This window comes from Arvicola amphibius, chromosome 11 (assembly GCF_903992535.2).
Source record: "Arvicola amphibius chromosome 11, mArvAmp1.2, whole genome shotgun sequence".
NCBI lineage: Eukaryota > Metazoa > Chordata > Mammalia > Rodentia > Cricetidae > Arvicola > Arvicola amphibius.
Genome location: NC_052057.2, coordinates 19,648,843 through 19,659,825, shown reverse-complemented (window position 1 = coordinate 19,659,825; position 10,983 = coordinate 19,648,843). Strand labels below are relative to the sequence as shown.

Genomic DNA, 10,983 nt, shown 5'->3' with positions numbered 1-10,983 from the left:
GCCTTGGCTCTGCAAGGCGGGCTCAGTTGGGTACCAAGGGTGAGAGATGGCCCATGCTTGGGGCTCACGCTCCACGTTTCTAGTACCATACTGAGGTCTAAGCAGTGACTGGAGGGTGAATAGAATTGCACGGGCACGGTCCTTACAAGTGGAGATATGGGCAAAGCCTGTGGCCTCCGGTGGCCCTCTGAGACTCTACCTTCATCTCAGTCCATGGCACGAAGGCTTGCTCAGCTGTGCTCCATTAGAGCCTGAGCATGGGGCATATGGGGCTTCCTGCTCCCATGGACCTCTCAGCCCTGCTCACTGTGCTCGTATGGCTAAGGGCTGGATAGCCTCTCCTTTGCAGTCTCACATGCACGGAGTCTTGGGATGGGAGGCAAAGGAAAGTCCAGGTCACTAAGTGTTCTGTCTGTCCCTTTCCGCCAGCACCATCTGCACCCTCCTGGACACATGGACTAGTGTTTTCCCTGAAAACTTTGTCAAAACATCAGACATATGCGCTCTGAATAGGGTAAAGAAAGACATACTTGATCATCAACTTGCCATATTCAGATGTCTTTGTCTGTGTCCACGAGCTCAATACCAATTTGCAGGGAGAAGTGGCAAATGATTCAGAGGATAGTGATTGAGAATGTGCCAGGTAGGTGCTTGACACTGTGAGGAGGTCTCAGGACCTGGTCTCAGGTCTCAGGAATGATTGGGGATCCTTTAGAGGCTCCTCTTTGCAGGAGCAGTTACCGGACCCTAGCCTGGGCACGTGATCTTTTGGAGGATAGGATCTGGGAATCCAGGCAGACAAGATCTCTCCTATGTTTGGCAAGACTGAGAAAGAGGTGTCATCCTGGGCATGTTGTTTCCTGTGCCTCTACTGCCACTTCCCCTTCTAGAGATGCTTGCATCAGCAGCACATCTGTCTCCATCCTTAGATCCAGAGAGCTGCAGGTAAAACTGCACATTGCCCATCCAAATCTAGAGTTCCAAGTTTGTCAACCAGCAATGAAGACAGCCACCATCAATACAGGATCAGCAAGAACCAGAGCAGCCGGAGATTAGAAAATCCAAAATAAGGTCCTGTGTCATGTGTACAGCTGGAGTAGTGGCCGGGGCCACATTCCTGCCAGCAGTCGTGGATGCTCCAGATGCTTGAGCTCTTACCATGTCAGCAGGCACAGTGCCACTTCATCCGGGGGATCCAGGGCTTGTCCCGGCCCACTTGCTCCTCTAGGCATCCTTCATCTATCTGCTCTGTAGACAGCACCATTTCTATTGTTCCCCACAGAATCTCCCCCTTATTTCAACCCAGCAGCATTTCCAGATCCACAGTCAGCTTCCCCTCCCCTTTTTATTCTTCTGGATGTTTTCAATGTTGCGTTCGCTTAAATATTGATTTTAACAAATTGTCTGCTTTTCGTTGTGTAAATTACTGTTACAGTGTTCACTGTCAGGGTCCGGTGCTAGCCTGGACCATAAATTATTTCTGTGGATCAGACCCCAACATAAACTATCTCTCTCTGGACCGGCATGGAGGCATGGGAATAAAGACACAACTCACATGGCTTTATCGGGAGGGAGATTCTCAGTGGTCCCTCATGAAGTCCTGAGTTGACATCTTGAAAATGTTTTTCCTCTTTATTCTCCAAACAGCCTTATATATCAAAACATAAACTGAGGAGGAAATACATTAGCATTCTGTTTCCTAGGTAACCAGGTGAATGGCTTTTTGTCACATCCACAACTACCTGTGCTTGCAGTCACATTTTCTTGGCCAGTGTTCTAGCTCAGTCACATAGGCTGAATTAGCACTTTTGTTTCAGGCATCCTCGAAATTACAAAGACAGGGGCAAAGCAACATCCTGATCCTTTGTTAGGGCAGCGACAGCCTGTCTGGAAGGCTACGTGACCACTACGGCTTGAGAGCCTGGCTGCCATATCATATAGAAATATGGGCCTACAGTTCACTCGGCATGCTTGTACATGGATCCCCAAGCATATCACACTAGTTCTGGAGAGGCTCCATAGAGACAGACCATCCTGGAGAAAGGGAGGCCAAAGCCACTGCTTTGACAGGGACCAGGTGAATTCCTGAGAGCAGTGCTAGACTTACAGATGGTTGTGTCTCGCTGCCATCTGCTGGGGAACTAAAGGCCAGGGTCATGTGCTTAGAGCTCAGGCTGACCAGTTGTCCTTCCGAGGGCTTTCTGCTTTAGGTGCAGTTTCCGATAGCTGGGTAGCAGTACTATTGGTGCAGCAGATGAGGACTAATTGTAATCTCGTGAGATCCCTGCTTCCCATGACCACAAGGCCAGACACACACTTACAGTTGCCCATAGAAAGTACACAGTTTGAAGAGACGAGTGGCCACAGTTTCCAGGAGAGTTCTTTCATGCTGTTGACGATGTTTAAACCATGTTGATCTTCTTGAAGTAATACCTAGCTTTTCTTCAATGTTCGGGACTGTCTATAAGTAACAGTGTCAAGTTATAAATAAAAATAATATTAATAATTATAAATAAAAATTTTTCCAGTGTTCAGGGGTATGGCTTGTAGCCACCCAACTGCCATTCACCGTGCTTTTGTGGCCCCTCCCCCATGAAATTCCATTGATGATTCTGTCACCAACTGTCACACATAACTGACTTTGGGCAGCTAAAGTGCTCATGTCCCCAGAGAGACTGAGTGTGTAGGACTTATAGGGTTCACAGATCTGCTTGTTATAGCTTCCTGGGGATGAAGGGATCTCACCCACCAGTCACCATGATGTTTTTCATGGGAAAAGATAACACAAGTCTCAGTCCTCTAGAGTGAAGTGTCCAGCCAACAGAGAGTCCACATCATAGCACGGGGATTGAGCTGCAGTAAGGAATCCATCCATAGGGTGAGGGGGCACCAGTTGTGCAGGAAGTCTTCTGGGAGGCCCCCATCTTGACTGGGCCAGAATCAGGCTTCCCCAGTGAAAGACAGCATCAGAGTATGCCAGTCCAGCACAGCAGGGACGGGAAATAGGCAGAAGTCATGTAGTGACTTCCAGGACAGGCTCCAAAGCTGCAGAGAAACCCTGGAGGGTTGATATAATCTTATATCCTGGCTCAGCCCCACACCCTGTGGTACTAATGCTTGTGGCCTCCCTCAGGCCCAGAGGAGCCAAGGTGGTGGGTCCGGCCTGGGAGCAGGGCGAGTCAGCATTTGGCGCAGGCAGGACTGCTCTTTTAGCATTCTATCAGACTTACTGGACAAACCGATTCTACACACAAACTTACACAACATTAAAACACTATCCCTCACTCCGTGAACAACAACTGCACCTCACTCAGAGGGTACCCGAGACCCGAGTCCTTTCACTCATGGGGGCATTCATTATCACGTCAACCCTAAGAAGAACCATTCTTCCAGGATACAAACGAAGAAACTGAGTCAAATATCTTAATAATTGTCTTGACATCAAAGGCCATCCTTTGCTAGCCTGCACCATCCAGAGGTTTTACATACATTGCAGTTGCACTGGGAAAAATGTCTTTAAGATAATGTAGCTGTTTCTCCATTCAGTATTGGAAGAGGTTTCCAAGTAATATTTTATAGTAGAAAATATGTATTAGTATTTGATTCATTCTGAAATCATGTTGAATCCATAAAAATTGGATCTGCATTGTTCCTTTTTTTAAAAAATAAAATTATTCATTTAACTTTATTTTATGTGCGTTGGTGTGAGGGTATCATATCAGATCCCCTGGACTGGAGTTACAGACAGTTGTGAGCTGCCATGGGGGTGCTGGGAATTGAACCCGGGTCCTCTGGAAGAGCAGTCAGTGCTCTTAACCACTGAGCCATCTTTCCCCCCCCCCCAGCGCTGGTTCTTTTATATATAACACTTACTAATTTTTCTCCTTTGATAGATGTATATATAAGGGCTACTCAGCCCACTCCCCCATCTCCCTTCTAACTCTGTCAACTCCCCCATCACTCTTTACTCTTTACGAGTCCCTTTCTTATATTTGCATCTTTGTGTGTGTTTGTGACCCACTGAGTTTAAGAAGGGCTGTTTGTGAATACTGGTTTTGAAGTAGTCGTGGGAGCCTTTTGAACTAGTCACAGGTTCTCCTGTGAATATCCAAGGAAAGACAATGCCTTCTTTCTCCTCAGAATCTACCAGTGGCCAGTATGTCATCGAGATGGGATACTGTCACACCAATCTTTGTCCAGGCTTGACTGATGACAGGCCCTACCTTGTGCAGGCCCAGTCAATGGGGGCAGGCGTAACCGCTGAGAGATTAACTGCATAGCTGTGTCATGCCTAGAACACAGCATTTCCCTGCCCCTTTCTCTGTCTCCTAGCTCTTACATTCATCTGTCTTCTCTTTGAGCACGTTTCCTGAACCTTAGACAGGACAGTATAGTGTAGGTACTGTCTCTATGGACGAGCACTCAGTTTTCATGTTTTCTCAGCACCTTGAGCAGCCATGAGTCTCTGCATTCACTACTATTTATTGCAAAGGTAAGCTTCTTTGGGTACGACTAGGACTAGCATCTGCCTATTGGATATAAACATAAAATATTATTTTTTGGTTTTTGTTTAAAAAAAAAAAAACAAGTGTAAAACTCGTATTGTTGTAACGGTTCTGCAGCTGTCATAGCCACCAGATGGCAGCATCGGACATTCTTTCCGAGTTGCTCTGCTTGGTCTCATTTTGCCAGGCGATGTAATATACAACCTGGTCAACAACGAAGCAACTGATACACGATGGAACACTTCACAGACCCAACCTTACTGCACAGCTGTCTAGTTGTTCCCAGGAAATGAGGACAGGCAGTCTTTTAAGGTGTCTGTGATCTGTACTATGTCACTCCAAACCCAGACACAGGAGGAAACGAATGCATTTAGTTTCACGAAGACAGAGAAAAGCACAAAGCATTTCCCTAGCTGTTACAGGATGAATCATGAGAAACCCATCATTTTCAGACAGAATCAGAAACAAAATACAGCTTCTGCTAAGTCTTCTTCAGTGCCACAGGCTGGGGGGGGGGGCTGGCAAGGAAAGTTCCCCAGCTTTCACTGAGCTGTCTGTGGTTCCTCAGCAGAGGCAGGAAGGGGTTGGAGAACTAGAAACATAGAAGTTGGTCGGCCACAAAAATTCATGAACTTGAAAGGAGAGGCAGAAAATGGTTGTTTTCATGAACTATAGAAACAGTTGACCCCTCACCCCCTGCCCCATGGAGGATCCAGTGGTGGTGGTGATGCTGTTGGTGCTAACATGGGTTTTGTAGATTCTTGGAAATCTCATGTGTCTTTTCAGGTCACCCCACCCAGACCATAATGCTGAAGAAGTTCAATCTCAAAGCCTCATGCAGGGATTAGGCCATAGAAGAGGATGCCAAAGAACTTAAAGGCAGAAGATGTATATCATGGACCTCACTGGCTATTAGGTGGACTTGGTCCCACAGACATACATGGCCAATCTTATGACTCATGCCCTCCTTCGGAGCTCCTTATTCAGGTACCACACATTCTGGAGGACTTTGGTGGCTAACGACATCACAATTGTCATTGCTGGGGCCATGAGCGTGGCTGGTTATAGTTTCATACATGTAACCAGCAAAGACTCAATGAGCCCATACTAGTGAGGTTTTGGGCATCTGCACAAATTCAGGAAGCTAATCACTTAGACACATGGAACAGATAAAGTGTCAGCTCCTTAGGCCTCCAGTCCACAGAAAGAAAATGACTAACAGCACGTACCAGTGGCTCATTCTGCTAGCGTGGAGACAAGCTATGAAGGGACTCTCAGATGCTACAGTCTACCATGCGATGGGAAGTTCTGAGCTCAACTGGAACCAAACGTAGGAGATGGATGAGAAAGAATCTCTCATAAGACAAGGATAAGAAACTATCTTGCAATGGTGTGTTCTCTATGAGGTATCTACAGGCATCCTGCTAAGCTCAGATGGAGGTGAAGTCTTGCCTGTATGACCTCATTGGAAACATGCAAGAGTACCAGAGTACCACATGAAGCTAATCCCAAATTTCCTGAGCAAATCTACTCTACCCAAGTCATTCAAGCAGGATTGGCCCTGGCCTCCCAGCCGGCCAATGCAGCCCACCACCATTGCAGGGCGTAACTAAGTCCTGGTCAGAGGACTCAATAGCTTCATTCACAATACCTGGTTCTATTGAAAGAGTGAGGCCCAGCTGACTGGAACCCTTCTAGAACTTTCTACAAATAGGAAGAAGTATCCTTTTTTTTAGCTTCTGAGGTAGAGATCAATTTTTAAATATAGATATCCTCTTCTGTCATTATTCTGATTGTTGTCCTACACAGAGATTTTCTACATAGAATCCTGTGGGTGCTATTCCCCTCTTCTACTTTCTATGAAAGTGATTTTCTTTAATTTTAGTAACAAGAAAGACTCGTTTTTCCTCTCAAAATGTGCAGAGAACTAATTTGAGAAAGCACACTCAGATTAGCCCCATGACATAAAATTTGAGTTTATTTCCAAATTTAATGATGCTATCTAGCTCTCCGTTATTTTTCTTTTAAACAAGTATTTCTCCCCCTCCCCCAAAAGACTGTTCAATAGTTGTCCTCGTGACTATGACAGAGCTTTAAATCATCATATAGTACTTTTGATTTCACCTCAGTTTTGTCATATGCAAATTTCTGAAATGTCAAAGAAGGAAAATTATTATACCAAATATAATTGAGGAGCAGAAGGAGAGAGATCATGAGAAAGAAAGTCAGAGCCATGAGGGATGCGTTCACCCACTGAGACGGCAGGACAGAACTAACGGGAGACCACTAAGTCCACTTGGAATGGGACTGATGGAACATGCAACCAAATCGGACTCTCTGAAAGTGGCTGATGGTGGAGGCTGACCGAGGAGCCAAGGACAATGGCGATGGGCTTGGTCTCTACGACATGGACGGGCTCTGTGTGAGCCTTGTCAGTTTGGTTGCTCACCTTCCTGGACCTGGAGGGAGTTGGGAGGACCTTGGACTCAACATAGTGTAGAGAACCCTGATGGCTCTTTGGCCTGGAGAGGGAGGGAGTGAGGGTATGGGTGGAGGGGAGGGGAGGGAAGGGGGAGGAGGAGGGGAGGAGATGGCAATTTTTAATAAAAAATAAATAAACTGGAAACAGAAAAAAAAGAAACTAAACTTCCATGATAAGCAACAGATCTGAATTGCTCTCTCAAATTAATATCTTCTCAGTAAAATAAAGTTCAACAACTTTAACTTCTTCCTCAGCTCATGAGTTTGTTGTCTCTAAGAAAGCACCAGCTGTTCCAAGTAGCACCGCAGGCATGCGCTTTGTTTCCCTTCCTCCGCACCTCTCCATCCCTCAGTGAACCATGTATCTTTTCTGTAACAGCCCAGGAAAAACTGTGTTTGTCAAGAAGAGTGGCAGATGCCCTTCTGATAAAACCCGAGAGTCACACCTCCTGGTTCATCCACACAAACTGTCCTTGTAGCTCTGGCAAACGACAGAAACCTTGGTGACGCGTGCTAATCCATGGCTATAGCTGTAGTTTTCAAGAGAATAATCCTTGTAGGGTTTTAATTGTATATTTCGTACTCCTATCTGTTTTTAATTAATTTTTTACTTTTGACAAATTTGTCTTGAATGAGTCCAGAAAGGCCAAGACCTCAGTAAATTCCCACAGACTGCCCACAACGGGCCATCTGCCCAGGGTCCTTGTCACAACCTTCCATTGCATTTCCTGAGCATTTCTGGTTCTTTCTCACATGTTAAAAAGCATTATATCTCCTTCGAGGTTGCATATGTGGAAGGCACTGTGCTTTCTAAACCTCTGCCTCAATCTTTTTTCCACTTTTAGCAAGCTAAGCCCAGACACTTTCAGCTTTGCCTGGAGCTTGTAATCCTTTCTGGTCTGTGGAAGTTTTGAAAATGTAAAACACACTGTTATTATGCCCAGACTCATAAAATCAGAATGCCTTAATGTGGGCTCAAGTGTTCCTTAAACCTCCCCAAGGGGTGATTCCATGTGTTCAAAGGCTGAGACTTATTGCTCAGAAATAAATTCCTTCCTTCCTTCCTCTCTCCTTCCTTTCTTCCTCCATCCTTCCTTCCTTCCCCTCTTCTTTTCATTCTGTGTCCAAGGCTGCAGAATGGTGAGAATGGGCTCATAATAAATGGCATCAGTGCACTTCTCCCCTCCATCACTTCCCCCTTCCTGGCCTCCATCCAGTAACTGAAGAACTCAATCCCACAGCCCTGGTGCAACAGGCTCTGGGTTCTTCCTCCATCCTCGGTCAGGTGGGGCGCCTTAGTTTGAAGGTATTGGATCAATGGCAGGAACAGCAGGGAAGAGGGAAAGGCTCTCCTCCTACAAATGGCCCTGAACAGTGCAGTGTGCTGAAGTAGGGGCTCTTATAGCCTGGGGCACCAAAATAGGGTCCTAGAGGAAATGATACAGGCTGCCCTGGGAAAAGGGGACACTGCGACCTCATATTCCTCTTATTGGCAATAATGGATACTTAATCGTTTGCCCTTTCCTGCACCGTTTATAAAACCGTACTCAGACCACATCGTTTCCCAGCCCAAGCTGCTCCATGGTGCTGCTGATCTGCTGCAGGGTGGTCTTCGGGCATTGCAGAAACACATTCTAGAGGCTCCCTCTCAAGCGGTTCTCAAACCTCCTCCGCTGCTTTCTCTAGCAGGCCCTCACCAGGGCTTGGCTTCGCGTATCTTCTAAAGGTTGTGGCATCCTCCTCCATCCTCTTCCTCTTCGGCAGCAGTTTACACACGTTCTTGCAACTGAAACGCAGGTCCTCAAAGTGGCAAATGGTCATCTGGCTGAACCTTTCCGACGAGAAGCCCAGGGTAACGTCAGACGGCATATCCCCTTCAGCTTCAGCGGTTTAGCAAACTGCTCTAGTTCTTTCTGCGGGGCCTTCAGGTCCTGGGACTCCTCAGGATGGTCCCACCTTCATGGCAGTGGGTCCAAGGGAGGCCCACTCTATGAGTTGCTTTTCTACCTGGCCCTCAGGCTGTAAACTCTTCAAGCCGATTGTGGACATTAGGCCCACTCCAACCTGAGGTCCACAGTATGCCACCCCTCCACAGAACTCATATGGCAGGAGACAGAGAAAGGTCCTCAACAACTCTGAGCCTGTCCCAAGCCCTGGCTCGTTTCCAGGTCAACTCGGAGGGTCTTGCAAGCTTAGTCAGATTGGAGGGTCCATCCAGCCTAGTTGCAACCCTCCTGATCCACCCATCACGCCTGGTGGGATAAGAGGCAAAGTCTGAAGCTAGGTGTATGTCTATGGGGAAATCAGACACCCCACGCTGGGTGCCTGATGGACAGAGGGTTCACCTAGGGACCCAGAGGTAAACTTATTATATCAACTACTGAAAAAATTAATTTTCTCCATTTCCTTCCTCGGGCGAGAGCTTTTCAAGAGCAGTGAGGGTATGTGGATGTGCTTGCTCTTTTCTTGATGACACTGCTGTTAACTAGGTTACTCTGGGAGCTTCTTCTTGGAATTGCTTTTCGTCAGTTTGCCGGCCCCCGACAAAGCATTCTCTTCTCTACCCACCAGAGGACTGTGGGAGAGCCACAGACCCGTAGCACCTGGGGACTATCTCTCCCCAGCTGCACCTGCGCTCATGAGAGGATGAATGGGCAGAGAGCTCAGAGGTCTCCTAGAAAGTCTGCTGCTTGCACCTTCCTTTAACCAGGGCTTCTCCACCTGTGGGAAACGACCCCTTGGGTCTAAGGACTCTTTCACTAGGGCTGCCTAAGACCATAGGAAAATACAGGTATTTATATTATGATTCCTAGCAGCAGCAATGAAAATAATTGTGTGGTTGGGGGTCACCACAACCTGAGGAGCAGTATTAAAGGGTCCCAGTGTTAGGAAGATTGAGAACCTGTGGGAGCCCATGTGTGACTCAGTTTCCACCTAACGTCCATTCTGACTTATAAGTCTTTGGAATTCAAGCTTGCCTACTCTGCTTTTTCCAAAATAACCTTGAGAGCTGTGAGAGACTTCTGATGTAGCCCATGAGAAAAGAACACTATCTAGCAGACAGTATACTGCTCATGACAAACCTCAGGAGCATCAAGATAGAAAGCAAGGCTGCTCCAAAGCAGCGAGCACATGTTGGGAAGGAGGCTGCTCACTCAAGGACAGACATGGTCTTGTGGTCAGACACTGGCTGACCGTCTGTGCTGTGCTTTGTTCTGCTTTTCTATATAAGCAAGTTCTGAAATAAACTCTGGGCTGTTTGGCTGCTTCAGCATGACCAGACAGACCTCCCGATTCTATCCTGTGTTTTCTGTCTCTGTCCCTTTCATCTGACATTTACTCAGCCTTGATGACCCCCAATCCAGGAACCCCTAAGTGACTTCGTATAAGAACCATTGCTTTAAACACTCCCATTTACTTAATAGTTAGAGCATCATAAAGGAGAACAGTACTAGGAGTGGTTCTGGATCTTCAAAGTTAATCCTCCTATGCCCCAGGTTCCCACTTATTTTAGGCATCCAGGCACCACTGTCTCTTAGACCCCCCAATCCCACCTGACTCAAATTTATTAGCCTCTGATCATCTATCCTTGGGCTTGTCACTCTTGCATGATATGGTCTGGAACCCCCTACCATTACAAACTCCCCCTGCGCACTCCATCTTTTTGTTGACTACTTCCTTCCCCTTCTTGGTCTAAGTAAATCTAATTATTCCATCAAAATGCAACCTTTCTCAACACCTATGGTATCCCAATACCTGACATAAATTACCCATGAAGTGCTTAATACAATCATAATTGTACCATGATAGTACCATCGGTAACCATTTAGATCTTGGGTAGAAGGCAAGATACAATAAGAGAGCAGTGGATAATGATAAGATTTCACATCAGTTTTTCCACCTGAAAATTCCTGAAGTGGGATGAAAAACAAAAGGTAATACAACATTAGGATCCTCAAGCTTCAGGTCAGGGGAAAGACTGTATCTTCATATTGTG

The 10,983-nt window shown here is 46.5% G+C and overlaps 1 pseudogene; it reads right to left on the bottom strand.

Annotated features, from left to right (window-relative positions):
• Positions 1-8,300: 8,300 nt before the first annotated feature.
• LOC119826586 lies at positions 8,301-10,120 on the bottom strand (annotated as a pseudogene).
• Positions 10,121-10,983: the final 863 nt, after the last annotated feature.